Source organism: Zootoca vivipara, chromosome 14 (assembly GCF_963506605.1).
Source record: "Zootoca vivipara chromosome 14, rZooViv1.1, whole genome shotgun sequence".
Classification (NCBI taxonomy): Eukaryota; Metazoa; Chordata; class Lepidosauria; order Squamata; family Lacertidae; genus Zootoca; species Zootoca vivipara.
The window spans coordinates 607,970-625,751 of NC_083289.1; the positions used below are offsets into that span (position 1 = coordinate 607,970).

The window sequence follows — 17,782 nt, forward strand, 5'->3', positions numbered from 1 at the left end:
GAAACGCCATTTACCTTCCTGCCGGAGTGGTACCTATTTATCTACTTGCACTTTGATGTGCTTTCAAACTGCTAGGTGGGCAGAAGCTGGGACCGAGCAACAGGAGCTCACCCCGTCATGGGGATTCAGACCGCCGACCTTCTGATCGGCAAGCCCTAGACTCTGTGGTTTAGACCAGTGGTTCCCAACAGGTGGTCCGCGGACCCCCAGGGGTCCGCGAGCTATGCCAGAGGGGTCTGCAAGATGCTATTAGAATAAAAAATATATTAAATATATTTCGTATGATAACAGATTTTTTTGTTTTGGCCGCTTCCTGCATTATCAGAGTCTAGCGCAAAACTAGAATTAGATAGAGGCAGTAGTTCTGCTGTATGCCATTAGGTGGCGCTTTACAAACACTACTGTTTTGCAAAGAGGCAGCGCACGCATTCTACTAACGCTCACCTCCCCAAGATGCTTTGCGCGCGTCGGCTTCATTTGTGCGCTACTGCGCAGGTACCCTGTCTTCTCCATTCCCCTCCCTCCTCCCTGGCGCGCACTGCCTCTTTGCAAAACAGTAGTGTTTGTAAACATAGCGTTGTTTTTCGCGGAAGCTACAGTTTGTGTAGTTAAAAATGGACCGTTGGTTAAAAAGTGGTTCGTTAAAACGACAAAGGCCTACAGATGAAGAGGAAGATAATGCATTTGATGTTCAAGCAAGTAAGTCAGTGACTCTCGAACCGATCTTGTCAGTGTCCATTGAACCTAAATCGTCGGCATCCCTTGAACCTAACCCTTCCAAGATCAGTGTTAAGCTTACTGGAAAAAATAGATTAGGAATTAGGAATTAGATTTAGGATTAGGAATTAATGGGGGTCCTTGTCACAATAGCGGCTCGATGAGGGGTCCTCGAGAAAATTTTGTTGGGAACCCCTGGTTTAGACAACAGTGCCACCCACGTCCCTTCCTTACATTACATTACATTAGGGCAGGCATCCCCAAACTGCGGCCCTCCAGATGTTTTGGCCTACAACTCCCATGATCCCTAGCTAACAGGACCAGCGGTTGGGGAAGATGGGAATTGTAGTCCAAAACATCTGGAGGGCCGAAGTTTGGGGATGCCTGCATTAGGGGAAATTACTTTGCAAACTGGTGTAGGACTGTGGAGAACTGAATTTAAGATTTAAAATATGGGAAATGAACAAATTCCTATGCCCCACAAATAACCCAGAGATGCATTTTAAATAAAAGCACACATTCTACTCATGTAAAAACACGCTAATTCCTGGACCGTCCGTGGGCCAAATTTAGAAGGCGGTTAGGCCAGATCCAGTCCGCGGGCCTTAGTTTGCCTACCCATGCATTAGAGTGTCAGCCTAGGATCTGGGAGAGACCAGGGTTAAAATCTCCACTTGGTGTCCCTGTGGAATGCCCTCCCTTCAGATGTCAAGGAAATAAAGAACAACATAACTTTTAGAAGACATCTGAAGGCAGCCCTGTATTAGGACATTTTTAATGTTTGATGTTTTACTATGTTTTATATATGCTGTCAGCTGCCCAGAGTGGCTGGGGAAACGCAATCAGATGGGTGGGGCATAAATAACATCATTATTATTATTATTATTATTATTATTATTAAGCAGCTCATCTTGGGTGAGGTCAGTGCCTCTCAGCCTAACCTACCTCACAGGATTGTTTTGGGATTAAATGAAGAGCGGGTGGAGAACCATAAACACCACCTTAGACTCCTTGCAGAAAAAGATAGGCTATAAATGCATTAAATTAAATTACATCAATAATGAAAAATGCTGTGGTATTCTTATGTTATGAAAAATGTACCCCAAAATGCGTTGCCTTTTAAGAAGGACAGACGCAGGTCGGAAGCTCCAAAATTTGCGCTAAGTTCAGCTCCGCCGGGAAAATGACAGAGACCACACGATGCTGTCAGGAAAACAAACTGATCCCTTTATTGCAGAATGCAAAGCTACAGCTGTAGGGTCCCTGCCTCTGGAAAGAAGGAAGGAACCCCGGGAAATGGTGAAGTCCCCCTATATACCCTCCTGTTCATGCATGGAAATCTCTGGACTAGGAGGGAGGGGGAGACAAGGGCGACGGGTGGGAGATCGGATTAGCTGGGTGCGGAGATGACTTTTCCTTTCAGATGGAGAGATGTCAATCTCTCTTCTCCTGTCGTTGATGGTGCTCCCTGTTGTTTGGCAGGAAGGGCAATCAGTCGAGATGGGTGCAGAGGTGGGGCAGTTCCTGGCAATTTCCATGGGGTGGAAGTCCGCCCGGCAGTGTTTTCCTCCAGGCCATGGAAGGGTGGGCTACGTTGAGGATGGCAATTTATTTGAATAAAGTTGTTCCAGCTAATCCCTCTATTGTCCGTGTGTCCTTGAATGGGTATAGGGTGGTAGTAGGGCAAGGTTCAGGTGGGTTGGGATCATACAGGGTTCATACAGAAAATATACCTGGAAAACATACCTAATGCAGGGATTTCTAATTAAAAGGTAGCAGTCCTGACATATACAGTTCTAAGATATAAAACAGCAATTCTAATACAGAGGCAGCGGATAGAGATTTCATGGTAAGAGAACATATAATAGGCTGTATTATTAACTTGAGTAGAAAAGTTTAACTTTGGATTTGGGCGGTTTCCCCCCCCCCCTTCTTCTGGAAACATTGTTTTGTTCTGGGCGGAGGGGAGGTGGAGAGGGGAAATGTGTGAGTTTATGCTAACTGTTGTGCATATGCAGATCCTTAAGCCTTCCTTCAGGCAGGGTCGAGTCCTAGCTGGAGGGGTGGGGAGACAGGGAAGATGGCATTGAACAGGATTCTGGGTATTGCAGCTGTCAAATTCTGTCACCCCTCTCTGTTCATTAATAATGGTGTCCTGCAAACCCCCCCCCCCAATATGATTTTATAACACTTACATGGTCTTTCCTGGTAACATGCTCAGGGTGGAGTCCCCAAAACACAAAGAAGGTTATCCCCACCCACAGGACTCAAAAGCCCCCAAAGAAGGACCTCTTTTATCTCTGGCTTCTAATCCCACCCCTGCCAGCCTCACCTGATCCCAGCACAATGATCTGCTGAGAGACAAACAGAAAGAGAGAGAATTAACCATGAGGTAGCTTTTGTTCCCTGCAACAAAGGGGTTATATACCGTAAAACTGAGTGGGAAGCAGAATCTTAAATAGCCATGCATTTATTCTCTTGCTACTTCCTTCTGAAAGGCTGAATGATCAACCACTTGCAGGTAACCCAGGAAGGGGGAGCTGCCAGGTGGCTAAGAGTTTAAAGGTATCGCCCTTCTGCCCATCCAGGATTACGGATGGCAGAAAAAGGTAATTGCCCAGGCTTACAACTCCACCCAGCCTCCAGTGACAAAGGTTGCTTGCAATTTGCTTCCTGGCAAAAATAAGTGTCTGTTTCAGTGACTCAGCGGCTGCCTCATAAGGAAGTATTGAAGCAGCCCAAGCATTGGATCTTATTCAGGGCTCAAAAGACCTCACCCTTGTCCTGAACCCTCAGCCAAATTGTGAGGCATCAGCTCTAGCACATTCTCAGTTGCCTTCCAGAACAAAAGAAGGCAGGCACAGAAATTAAGGACACCAGTGGCAGCCGGTCTATTGAGGCCAAGGGCCCTGACCCACCTCCCTCAGTCTGCCTTCAGACAGGGGGGGCAATGCCTATCAGCTTATTTCTCCTAGAATCATAGAACTGTAGGGCTGGAAGGGTCCTTGAGGGTCATTTAGCCCACCCCCTGCAAAATTCATTTGTGAGAACAAAGGGGACTGTTATGAGGGGGAAAAGTCACTCCTTTATCCTTATGGGGTACCCAAGAGCTCACATAGACTCCTTTTGTAGGTTCTCTATCAGTAGGAGAAAATAACAGAGACCAACCAGAGAATATTGAGAAGCAAAGCAGCTAGTAAGCCTGATCTTTGTTGAACTGTTGCAACAGGGTGCTCCAGATCAGCGGCACAGCCATGGGCACCCGCATGGCCCCACAGTATGCCAACATCTTCATGGCAGATTTAGAACAACGTTTCCTAGACTCCTACCCACTCAAACCTCTCTTGTACCTACGATACATTGACAATATTTTTATTATCTGTACACATGGACAACAGACCCTGGAAACCTTCCACCAGACATTCAATGACTTTCACCCCACCATCAACCTAACAATGAACCAATCTATGCAAGAAATAAATTTTTTGGACACTACTATAAAAAATACAGGATGGACGTATAGACACCACCTTATACAGAAAACCAACTGACCGACAAACATATCTACATGCTTCTAGCTACCATCCCAAACATACCAAACAATCCATCGTATACAGCCAGGCCCTACGTTACAACCGCATCTGTTCCAACTCTACAGACAGAGAATCTCACCTAAGAGATCTACAGCAAACCTTTTTAGAACTGAAATATCCACCTGATGGAGTTAAACAACAGATCAACAGAGCCAGACTGATACCTAGAGAGAACCTGCTGCAAGACAGACCCAAAAAAGAAAATAACAGAACACCACTAGTCATCACATACAGCTCCCAAGTTAAAACAGTACAACGCATCATCAGAGATCTACAGCCTCTCCTAGACAATGACAGCTCCCTTTCTCAAGCTCTGGGAGGAAGACCTTTCATTGCCTACAGACAGCCACCCAATCTTAAACAACTCCTCACCCACAATAATACAACCACCAGACTTAACATGGACACTGGTACCAGAGCCTGCAATAAACCCAGATGCCAACTTTGCTGCCACATACACCCGGACAACACCATTACTGGTGTTTAATTGCTCATCTTCTAACATTGTGTATGCCATCAAATGCCAACGGTGCCCTTCAGCTCTCTATATTGGACAAACAGGCCAAACCTTACGCCAAAGGATAAATGGACATAAATCTAACATCAGGAATCACAAAACAGAGAAACCAGTAGGAGAACACTTCAGTCTCCCAGGACATTCTATACAAGATCTCAAAGCAGCTGTTTTATTACAGAAAAAATTCAGGAACAGACTGGAAAGAGAAGTTTCTGAATTGGAACTCATTACCAAGCTTAAAACCATGGAGCCACCTGGGATGAATAAAGACATTGGATTCTTATCTCATTATGCATGATCAAGCTTTCTTTAGCGCCTCAGCCCTTGCTTTCCCCCCCACAGGACCAATTGCAGTCATCAGCAGTCGTTAACAGCCATCTACAGGTTTACCACTCTCATCATCCCATCACCCATGCCCCCCCACCCCCCCACCCTCTGTATATACATAAGGGTCTGACTTCTGTTTCAAGTGTATCTGAAGAAGTGTGCATGCACACGAAAGCTCATACCAAAATATAAACTTAGTTGGTCTTTAAGGTGCTACTGAAGGGATTTTTTTATTTTGCTTCGACTCAGACCAACACGGCTACCTACCTGCATAAAATTAGATTACACAGATGTGACACCTGTCACAGGTAAAAACATGAATTTGTGAAAATAATAATAGTGCCCTCCAGTGGATATCAAAGGAACAGACGCCATTGTGTAGTACCACCAAACCCCATCCTCCCCATCGCCCTCCTCCTCCTACCTCACCAGGCCAGCCCCACCGTTGCCGCCTCCCATGCCGCCTCGAGAACCAGGCCGGACCTCAAGAGCCAGCCCAGCCCCCGAAGCCGCCTCCGCTGCCTCCGGGCCCCTCTGGCCGCCACCACCACCGCCTCCGCCTCGGAGGGGGCGAGTGGGGGAGATACTCCGCCTACACAGGAGAACCTGAAATCCCCTCCGACCGACCGAAGGGATGAGGGCCCACCTACAGGAGGCTGGGAGCGACACAGGGGAGAGACTGGGACAGGAGGCCTTGACGACGAGGGACGAGAACCAGGAGGAGGGGGCGGGGGGCTGACGCTCCTGCTGGAGTCTCAGGGGAATATGGAGACGCTCATGTATGGAGAGAATATGGAGACGGTCGTGTTCTCTTTGCTTTCTTTTCAATTACACAGACTGAGCCACAGCAACATGTGGCGGGTACAGCTAGTTTTATATATAAGACCATAAAATTCTTATAACAACCCCCCTTTGGGGCTATAATTTTTCTAAAAAATTGTTGCCCCACAAAATAATAACCTGGTATGTTGTAAATGGATGGCTTTGTGTAAATCTAAAGAGACTTGCATGTCTCTTTACAAACAAAAACAAGCCTCTGCTTAAAGACCTCCAAAGAAGGAGATTCCACCACACTCCTTGACAGCAAATTCCACTGTCAAACAGCTCTTACTGTCAGGAAGTTCTTCCTAATGTTTAGGTGGAATCTTCTTTCTTGTAGCTTGAATCCGTTGTTCCGTGTCTGCTTCTCTGGAGCAGCAGAAAACAACCTTTCACCCTCTTCTATATGGCATCCTTTAATATATTTGATCATGGCTATCATATCTCCCCTTAACCTTCTCTTATCCAGGCTAAACATGCCCAGCTCCCTAAGCCGTTCCTCATAAGGCATCGTTTCCAGGCCTTTGACCATTTTAGTTGCCCTCCTCTGGACACATTCCAGCTTGTCAGTATCCTTCTTGAACTGTGGTGCCCAGAGCTGGACACAGTATTCCAGGTGAGGTCTGACCAGAGCAGAATACAGTGGTACTATTCCTTCCCTTGATCTAGATCAGCGTTTCTCAACTGCTGTTCCGCAGCACACTAGTGTGCCGTGAGACGCTGGCTGGTGTGCCGCGACGTGCGGCGACGAGAAGGGCGATTTGCTGCCTTGTCACGTGCCTGGCGGCTGCCATTAGAAGACACTGACCCGCCGGAAAGGAAGCCGGCTGGGTCACGACGCGGGGCGAGCGCAGCTCTCAACAGCCACCACCACGGCCTCGGACGTGAGAGGCGGCCTGCGGGTGCTGCTGCTGTTTGTCTCACTCTCGCTCTTCTTGCTGGCGGCGCCCGGGGCTTGGTCGGCGCGAGGCCGCGGGCCGACAAGCAGAACAGCCTCCGGAGGGCAGCCAGTGGCGTCTACGAGGGAGTGAGCGGCCTCTTCGGCGAGGAGCACGTGCGCGCCCTGCAGAAGGCGAGGCGCCTGGCCTGGACTGAGGAGGGGCAGGCCCGTTGCTCCCGGAGGGTCGCGCGGGTTCCAATGGATATTTTTAAAATAAACATCATATTATGTTTCACAGAGAATCACTAACATCTAACTCTCAATGGGTCTAACTTTGAGGCTCTCTAGTCCTTACAACTTAATTAAATTTTCTGTTTTAGTATCGGTATAGTAGATTTTGGGATGCTAATTATTGCCAAGCAATTCACTCTCAGCTCCAGCCGATTAGTAATATGGTGCTGTATCCTCAAGAACACACTTACTGTGTCCTGTGGGATCACAGTAATGAGGTCCCCATCCTGAAAGGCTGCCAGTGGCTGTCGCTTTACCCCTGGAGAACTTGGGATCAATTTAGGACTAACAAATTCTCCATGGTTTGATATCAAATTGGGCTTGGTCAAAGCAAGCTATATTCTAAACAAAAACATTCAGGAGCATGATGTGGTCTAGATTGCCTCCCGCCAACTCTGCAAACCACACAAGTCCTTGAACTCAGCCTCACCACCTTCCCTTCTTGTTTATCAAGTGGCAATAGAAAAGTCTCACTTAAAATTTATCTGACAGGTCACCTCCCTCTCTGGCACTTTGTACAGAGATATTACCAATATATGATGAATGCCACATTTGCAGTAGCCCTTACTTTATATATAGTCAATATAGGCACAGAGTTAAAAATTTTAACTTTTTTAATGGTGGTGTGCCTCGTGATTTTTTTCATGGAACAAGTGTGCCTTTGCCCAAAAAAGGTTGAAAAACACTGATCTAGATGCTATACTCCTATTGATGCAGCCCAGAATTGCATTGGCTTTTTTAGCTACTACATCACACTGTTGACTCATGTCAAGTGTGTGGTCTACCAAGACTCCTAGATCCTTTTCACATGTACTGCTCTCAAGCCAGATGTCACCCATCCTGTATTTGTGCCTTTCATTTTTTTGCCCAAGTGTAGTACTTTTTTGCCCAAGTGTAGTACTTGACTTACATAAGAAATCTTCCCTGTTAAATGCGGCCCAGATGTGTTTTTCTTGACTCTCCAAGTGGGAAGAGTCTCTAAGCCTGCCTTGCACCACAATACACAGCAGCCCACTGCTTCCACCAGACCGCAGCAAAACATCACAATCCAAAATAGCATTTGAAGCCACAGAATGAACCTCAGTGCATTATGTTGCTAGCAACAAGGAATGCCTCTTCACAGCAGTCTGGCGAGACAGCATGCCATTAGGAGAAAGCTGAAAAAGGAAAGGGGTTTCTGTTAAACAGTCCCTAAAGAAGCTAGAAGTATGTGGTAAAGTAGAGAATCTCAGAGGCAAGACCACGGGCAGGGACCCTTTGGCCCAGCTGTGACCTCCAGGCCCTTCAGCATGGCCCTCACCCCCCCCACCTCGCTGGCCTTCACCTGGCTGGAACATGGCCATACACAGTGGCATTGTCAGCTCAGGAGCATCTCAGACCCAGAGATTTCAGAGCCCAAACCTGAAAGCTAGCAGCAGCCCCTGGTGAGTCTATGCAATGATTGCGGGCACACACGCTAAACCTTGCCTGTAGTGCCTACCCCTTAGCCTAAAGAATGAGACCAGAGACCAGAGTGTGGGTTCAAATTGGCCACAACTTTATTGAGCCTCAGAAGTGGGAAACTTGGCTTGGCAGGTAACCCTCTCAACTCATCTGGCTGAGGATATGCAGGCTGATGAGGTGCAGTGAAAGGGGACTTACACAGCATGCCCTTCCACTAACTCGGCCCGTGAGTTTGCCACCGCTCTAGGGTCAGGGTCTCCCAGTCTTGCCCTTTAACGGGCCCTGCAAGTGCCGCCACATGGAAAGGGGGCATGAATGCATCCCCCAACTTGATGATAGACTAAAGGATACCTTGCCAAGGCCAAAAACTGCCACCCGAGGCTCCTAAGGGCCTCGCTGCCAAGAGTCCCACAACTGAGGAACAATCACCCATGCTGTGCCATCAAACCTTGCTGTTTGCCCAGTCCCTGAGGACTTGTTGCAAGTTGCGCAGCCAGAGGTCATTACCAAAATGGTGTCAGATGCCGGCCGTATACGCCCTGATGGTGGGATGTGGGATTTTGCATCCGAGCTTGTCCGTTCTTGTCATCCCCTGGTTTGAACTTCTGCCACAGCTTCGCTGAGGGAGGGAGGGGGACGGAGTCGCCTGGCAGCTGGAGTCTATTAACCTATCGAGCAGGACTCAAACAAGCCCTGCAGCTCTTGTTGATCATTTCCGGAATGAATCCTGTTCAGCAAACCAGACTGAGGTCCTGGCCACCTGCCTGGAATGCCAAGCCGGCATCTGCTTTCCTGACAGTTTCCCCCCTGCTCCAAACTTCCACCTCCAACTCTGGGAGCCAGGAGGCGGCAGCAGCAGCAGCACTCAGCCATAGCTAACAGAGAGAAGTTATTCAGATCACATTTGATGTGGAAATCTGATCTGCTGTGCCTTTGAAATCAAACCATGCATTGTTGATTTTTTGTTTTTGCCTTTGAGTGCATTGGCCTGGCTTTGATGAAGGCTCCTTCCGACTCTTCCTGTTAGTTGGCCTTTGGATAGATAGATAGATAGATAGATAGATAGATAGATAGATAGATAGATAGATCACAAGGGGCTCCTGCCCCTGCTAACTCCCCCTACCCTACCCTTCGCCAATGCCCCTTCCCCCTGTGATTTGCAGAAACTGGGGTTCAGCTGCCTCTGAAACAGGAAGTAGCCATGGCTAGCCGTGTCCTCCATTAATTTGTCTGCCCCCCTCTTTTGAGAGCCATCCAAGGCGGCAGCCATTATTACCTTTTGTGGTAACTGTTGTGTATTGAGTTAAAGGATTTTATGTCTGTATTATTATTGTCTGTATTTTCATTAGGATAAGTAACTGCCTTTTGGTTCCAGAGGGTACAGCTACTATTGGTTCATTTAAGCTGCTGTATTTGGATCCTCTGTCTTACTGGTTCCCTCCAAAAGGCAGCACTGTGATTGCTTGATATTGTTCCCTCCAAAATGTATCCCTTTCTAGCTAGTTCCCTGTCCCTATAAATGTAGCCTTCCTGCCCTCACAGTCAGTCTTGTTCACTTTAATAAAGAGCTGTTACTAGAGAACTGTCTCCAGCATATTATGTCAAGAAAGCTGAAATCACAAACCCCACGTCACAACAACTGGCGACGAAGGTGGGATCCGGAATGCTGAGGAGCGGTTAAACACAGCCCTGCCTCAGAGTCCGGATTGCAGCGTAGAACAAGACTCACTGGCCAGCTGAGAAGACGACCCTGCCCGCTAGGACAATGGAGAGTCCAAGGGTATTGGAGCCCTTCCAGCCATCAGAGCCCCACACCTGGGAAGACTACGTCGAACGCTTTGAGTTCTTTGCAGTGGCTCAAGGGATCACCGATGCCGGCAAAAGAAGGGCCACATTCCTGAGCTACTGTGGGCCCGAGACCTTCAAGCTGGCCAAGGCATTACTTGCTCCAGCGAAGCTGAGTGAGACATCTCTCCAAGATATTCTTGCCTGCCTAACAAGCCACTTGGCGCCTACTGAGACCAAGATGGCCCGGCGGATGGAGTTCCATAAGAGGCAGCAGCGTGCTGGGGAGTCTGTATCCGCATTTCTGGCTGAACTCCGGAAGCTCGCTCAGCACTGCGGCTTCCAAAATCTGGAAGAGACTCTCCTGGATCGGTTTATTGGTGGTCTGAGCAGCAAGAAAGCCAGAAGACGCATCGTGGCTAAAGAAGAGGTTAGCCTTGCTTCAGCCTTGAAGGAGGCCACCGCCACGGAGAATTATGAAAGAGAGGAGCTTGATGCCAGTCGCAAGGCCACTAAGCCACAGATAGAAGTTGCGCATGCCATGGACGAGCTAGAGGCTACTCCGAGCCAGAGCCCAGTCCGTGCGTCAGGCCTGCACAGTGCACAAAGATCACCGAGGCAGTTGCCCAGGTTGTGGCGGAAACCATGAGCGGAAGAGTTGTCGTTTCAGGGATGCTATGTGCTGGACGTGCGGAAAGACGGGTCACATCGCCAGGGTCTGTAGATCGGCGGTGTCGGGAGCGACAGGAGCACCTAGACTGGAGCATCGCAGACCGCCCACAGCACCTTGTTTTCTAAAGGACTGCCACTACGTAACGGAGATCAACGGGAGGGTTGTGCAGTTCCCAGCGCAAGGCAAGGCACACGTCAAGGTGAAGATTGAGGGTCAGCAGTGCGACATGGAGGTGGACTCCGGATCTGCATTCACCATCGTGTCGGACCAGACCGCGAAGACATTCTTCCCCAGGGGTAAGTTGCCCCCTCTGGAGCCCTTCCCGGCAACCTTGCAGTCATACTCAGCGGGCCGCATCCATGTTATGGGAATGTGTGCCGTGAGAGTACAGTTCCGGGACAAACAGGCTGTACTCAAACTGGTGATTGCGAAGGGCAGTCGCCCCAGTCTCCTGGGCACTGACTGGTTCCCTGCCCTGGGACTGAGTATCTCAGGGCTAAATTCAATCCAAACCTGCCCTGAGATTCCATGGTTAACTGCTATGTGGAAGAAATAGCTCCTCCTGTCTGCCCTGAATCTTCCAACATTCAGCTTCATTTGTTGGCCTGGGGTTCTGGTATTAGAGGGCAGTGAGAAAAAGATGCTCCCTCCCTCTTGCCCCATGAGCAACCTCAGCTGCAGTTTCCGAACTGTCTTCAGAGTCCGCCCTATGTACACTGTGTTGCAATAATCTACTACGGAGCTGTGGGGACAGCCAGGATTGGGAGCAGATTGGATTACTGGTTTGGGAGAGTCTGGAGATTAGCTTTAGTGGAAAAACTTCAATTAAATTGAAAAATAATTAGGGAACAAGCACAGAATGATTACTTTGCACAGCCACCTTTGTTAATGATAAAACTAATGATTTACATCACATTTATATGATAGTTTGGATGTGTTGAAGTAAATTACTCATTTGATAATGTAATATATTTTTGGATGTTTTATAAATTGCATGTAGGCTATTATTTCTTTGCTACTTTTATCTGCTGAGGACAAATGGGACATGCAGGTTCTGATGCCCCTTCCAGCCCCAGGGTCTGCTGGGGAGAGGGAGGGAGGGTTTAGCTTTGTTTCAATTACTTAGCTTGCTTATTTGTTAGGGTTGCCATATTTCAAAAAGTGAAAACCTGGACACAAAAATTGTTGAGCTTTTCAATGACCGAATCCTGGCTATGTCTGGGAAATTCCAGACGTATGGCAACCCTATATTTGTTACACCTTTTCTTAGTATGTTTGCTTGCTGAGTGAGGGGAGTAGAATGGTGTGACTTCATTGAACAGATAACATCACCTGCTGATGTATTTACTTATTACTGAAAACCCAATAAAGATTTTCAAGCGGGAGGAGGTGGGCTTTGCTTTCCTAGTGGCTAAAGATTCCAAACCATGTAATCCAATGTGCTTGGAGGGTAGAGTTCCTTGTATTTATTGCTACTCAGCTCAACCCAGAAAGAAACCACTGGGTCTTTCCCAAATAGGCCACATCGCTGGGTGTCTCCTCTCCTGCAGTTATTTGCTGTGATGTTTAAAAAACCCTGCCCTCTCTGTAACCGTGAACTGTTGGGGGTTTCATTCAAAAAATCAGGTCCCACGGTCCTTCAGAGCCGGAATCATTGGCTTCCACCTAATTGGACAAGGGACCTCCCTCTGGGCCAGCAGCACTAAAGGCCAGCTTCTAGTTGAGGCCTGTCTTGTGGCCACGATTCCATAACTTAGATTGCAGTCCTAGACACACTTACGAGGGAGTAAACCCCACTGAATGCAATGGGACCTGCTCCTGAGTAAAATCTCAGAAGGTAAACCGCCACTGCCTTGCAGCTATACTCAGGTTCACCAACCCTAGGGGACCAAGGTGTCTTCAGCCCCCTCACTATTGGCTGGAAAGGGGCTGGGCCCCCTCCATGTGAATGCATGCACCAACCATGTCAAGGCACATCGCAGCTTCAGCGGTTGGCTCCTCCAGTGACGCAACGACATGAGCACACAACATATGCCAGACTGGCCTCATTCTGTGGGTCAACGTGGTACCTCTGGCTACTCTCATTTGTGATAATGGCTTCAGGAGTAAATCCCAATAAGAAATCCAAAGCAGCTGGCTTGTGGGAAAAGACAAGGCGAAGGAGTAAAACCCCTGCTTTTTTTCTGGAAGTACTTAATTGGTACACAATTAAGTACTTCCAGAAAAGTGGTGCTGTGGTTAAACCACTGAGCCTAGGGCTTGCTGATCAGAAGGTCGGTGGTTTGAATTCCCGCGATGGGGTGAGCTCCCGTTGCTTGGTCTCAGCTCCTGCCAACCTAGCAGTTTGAAAGCACATCAAAATGCAAGTAGATAAATAGGAACCGCTACAGCGGGAAGGTAAACGGCGTTTCCATGTGCTGCTCTGGTTTGCCAGAAGTGGCTTTGTCATGCTGGCCACATGACCTGGAAGCTGTACGCTGGCTCCCTCGGCCAATAATGCGAGATGAGCGCGCAACCCCAGAGTCGGTCACGACTGGACCTAATGGTCAGGGGTCCCTTTACCTTTACCTTTACCGGTATCTTTTATCCTTCAAATCTTGTGACAAGGTAAATGGAAGGTGGGCACAGCAAGCAGGCACCCGTGGCTGAAAGGGGGTTGTGAAAAGCAGGAGGTGGAAGCTGCCAGGAAAAGGAGGCCCACAGGTTGCCCTGTTCCCCTTGGCTGCCCCACAATGCACACTCTCCCCCTGAACACGCTGCTATGCCACTGCCTCACTGCACTGTGAGCAGCCGGGTGAGCGCAAGCCCCATTTGCCTTTCATCTCTGCTCGATCTTTCCATGTCTGTGAGGCAGGGGGAGGGGAAGGGAGAGAGAGAGAGAGAGAGAGAGAGAGAGAGAGAGAGGGAGAGGGAGAAGGGGAAGAAGAGGCAGCAGCCTCTGCTGTTTCTGTGGCAAACCATCAAGGTGAAGACGGTTGGTGCAGCTGGTGGCTAGGAGGAGGAGGAGGAGGAGGAGGAGGCAGGGGAGGGTCAATGAGGCAAGATGTGGGGAGAGACTGAAGAAGGGGAAGGAGAGTGCAAGGTGGGATTTGATTAATTGAGGGGGGAGCAGGAGAGAGAGAGAGAAGGCAAAGAGGATTATAGTGAGTAACACAATCTTTTTTTTCTAGAAAAAAAGCACTGAGTAAACCTAAAGCCTTGGAGGCTTCTTTCCGGCAACTCCTGCTGCCAAACATCTCGCTCTGCTTTCCTTTGGGCAACATCAGTGAAGCCAAGAGGGGGGGTCTTGTCATCTGGGCAGCCCAGGATCTCTCTGCACACAGCCCAGGCTAACACAGCAAAAACAACATGGGAGGCAGCAGTTATGAGTTACTGGTCTCCACAGCCTAAGTTTGGCATACGTCCGGAATTTCCCAGACATATCTGGAATACTGGAGCAGTGTCCGGGCAGAAATCGGCCAAATGTCTCTGAAAATCTGGGTGTATGTCAGCCTGTGTGGGCAGTGCCGCTCTTGCTGATTTCCCCAAAATAGCTTAATAACTTTGGGCAAAATTAAAAAAGAACTTTGCCTTCCCCCCCAAAAAATAAAACCAAAAAAAAAATCTGTCACTGCTTGAAATATGACAGTCCTCCTGCAGCCACAATAGGCACTGTGATTCTCCAATGGTTTGGCTTCACCCCTGGAGTCACGCTCCATTGTGTCTCAGGAAGGATGGATGCCAACAAGAACAACACCAATTGGTGGTCTTCCATTTGTTGCTGGACTCCAACTCCCATCATCTGTGACAGTCAGCTATGCTGGCTGGGGATCTTCTTTCTTTGATGATCTTTCTTTGAAGAGCTGAATAAGATTGTCTTTCATGAGAACGGTCAACTCTGGATCCACACATCCTTCCACAGTGGAGACACAGTTAATCACGGTGAGGGTTTGCCAAGCGTGTTTCTCCTTTCCACCCTGGGTTTGTGCTTCTTCAAAGTCCACGACACCTTTGGTAAAGAGTAAGGTCACCAGAACTTCCATTGATTACAAAAAAGGGTACATCTGGCAAAACTGCATACAAAAAATATTAGGAGGAGTGTGCACTGAAATGCTGGTGAATTTTCATTAGGTCTTGAAGAAGAAAAATGCCAACTGATGTGAAAAGAAAGAATGAGAAAGGGAGAGAAACTGAAGCTGAAATGCCTGTCTCTTCCTGACTATGGCTCCCTCTTCTTACAAGGAAGATTTTGGAACAAGAAGGTGCAAATGTTTGGGCCCTCAGACTGTCCTTCACCCCCCTCGGCTGGCTGGCATGTGCCCAGTGCCATTGTTCGTGCACCGCCAAAGTGATCCTTTGTGGACATGCAGGTCTGCCCCTTAGTCTATGTTACAGGTAGGTAGCCGTGTTGGTCTGAGTCGAAGCAAAATAAAAAAATTCCTTCAGTAGCACCTTAAAGACCAACTAAGTTAATATTTTGGTATGAGCATTCGTGTGCATGCACACTTCTTCAGATACACTAGAAACAGAAGTGTCAGACCCTATATATATACAGAGGGTGGTGGGGGTGGGTGGGAATGGGTGGTGGGCTGATGGGAGTGGTAAACCTGTAGATGGCTGTTAATGGCTGCTGATGGCTGCAATTAGTCCTGGGGGGGAAAGCAAGGACTGAGGTGCTAAAGAAAGTCTATGTGTGCAAAGAAAGGGGCTGTTTCTTCAAGGTTTTTCTAACAAATATCCTCACCAAAGTCAGGCCCTGGCGAGGGTGTGTGTAACAGCCTGCGGCTGCATTCCAGCTGGGTCACATACCTTGCCTCTGATGTAATCCTCCTTGCCACATTCAGGCTCAGAAAGACTTGCACTCTGGATTTTCAAAACTATTATTTTCATTATTTTATTACTGCTAAACAAAAATGGGGGGGGGGAGTCCAGACTTGCTTAAAGTTCTGCATACTTGTTTTTGTTTTTTGTAATACTGTACAGTAGAACCTTGGCTTACATTACCCTCACATAATGTAACCTTTTGGTTGCAAAAGTGGCAAACCCAGAAGAATTTTTCTGGGTTTTGTTGCCCGCGCATGCGCAGAACAGGCACCCCCGGTTGTGGAAACCTCGGGATCCGGCCAGAGCTCCAGAACAGATACCATCCACAACCAGAAGTACCACTATATTTGGAAATATAGAAATTATGAATGGGCAAACAAACCGGGGAAGAGTCTGGCCTGGCAATTTAAAAAAAAGGAGAAATGAAAGATTAATAAATAGGATAAGAATGGAAGATAAAATTATAGAGAAACCTCAAGAAATAAGAAAAGTGTTTGAAATATTATATGTAAATCTTTATCAAAAGGAAGAAATTAATGAACAGGAAATTGTGGAATTTGTAAAAAAATATGTTACCAAAAATACCTGTGGAAAAAATTAAAATATTAAATGAAGTTTTTTCAGAAAATGAAATTAAGGAGGTAATCCAGAAAATGAAAATTGGGAAAGTGCCAGGCCCTGATGGTATTCCAATAGAATATTATAAAGAATTAGAAGAAATAATAATAACACCTTTAAAACTTCTAATAAATGAAATCCCGATAAAGGGCACAATGCCAGAAAGTTGGAAAGAAGCCACGATAACATTATTACCAAAACCAAATTCAGATTGAGAATTACCAAATAATTATAGACCCATATCATTATTAAATTGTGATTATAAAATTTATGCAGGGGTATTGGCAAAAAGATTAAATACAATTCTAAAAAATATAATTCATGAAAATCAGGCTGGTTTTGTTAAAGGGAGGCAAACAAAAGATAATATATGGAATATAATTAATATTTTGGAATGTTTAGAAAATAATAGAGGTAAACAAGCAGCAATTATGTCAATCGACACAGAGGAAGCTTTTGATAATATTTCATGGAGCTTCCTAGAAAAAGTTTTAAAAGAATTGGAGATAGGAGAAAAGATAGTAAAAGCAATAGGGACAATATATCAAAAGCAAAAAGCAAAAATACTAATACTGTAAATGGGTAATTATCAAATTATATAAAAATTTTCAAAGGAACGAGGCAGGGGTGTCCCCTGTCTCCCTTATTATTTATAATCATCTTGGAAATATTATTGAAAATCATCAGGGAAATTGAAGGAATCAAGGTGGGCCAGACAATGCAACCATTCAGTGGATTTGTAACTGGCTTACTGACCGAACCCAAAGGGTGCTCCTCCTCATCCTGGAGAGTAGTGACTAGTGGGGTGCCACAGGGTTCTGTCTTGGGCCCAGTCTTATTCAACATCTTTATCAATGACTTGGATGATGGGCTTGAGGGCATCCTGAGCAAGTTTGCAGACGACACCAAATTGGGAGCGGTGGCTAATACCCCAGAGGACAGGATCACACTTCAAAATGACCTTAACAGATTAGACAACTGGGCCAAAGCAAACAAGATGAATTTTAACAAGGAGAAATGTAAAGTACTACACTTAATGATCTGCTCTAGAATCTTTCCTGGTATTGATGTCAGGCTGAATGGGCAGTAATTGTTTGGGTCCTCTCTTTTCCCCTTTTTGAAAATAGGGACAACATTTGCCCTCCTCCAGTCTGCTGGGACTTCGCCTGTTTTGCAGGAGTTTTCAAAGATTACTGCCAGTGGTTCTGATTCTGAAATCACCTCTGCCAGTTCTTTTAATACTCTTGGATGTAGTTCATCTGGCCCTGGAGACTTGAATACATCTAAACTAGCCAAGTATTCTTGTACTACCTCCT

The 17,782-nt window shown here is 47.1% G+C and overlaps 1 protein-coding gene across 1 annotated transcript in view; it reads right to left on the reverse strand.

Annotated features, from left to right (window-relative positions):
- The window catches only part of SNX33 (sorting nexin 33), a 75,644-nt gene that overhangs the window by 13,856 nt on the left and 44,006 nt on the right, over positions 1-17,782 (reverse strand). The window lies entirely within an intron of this gene.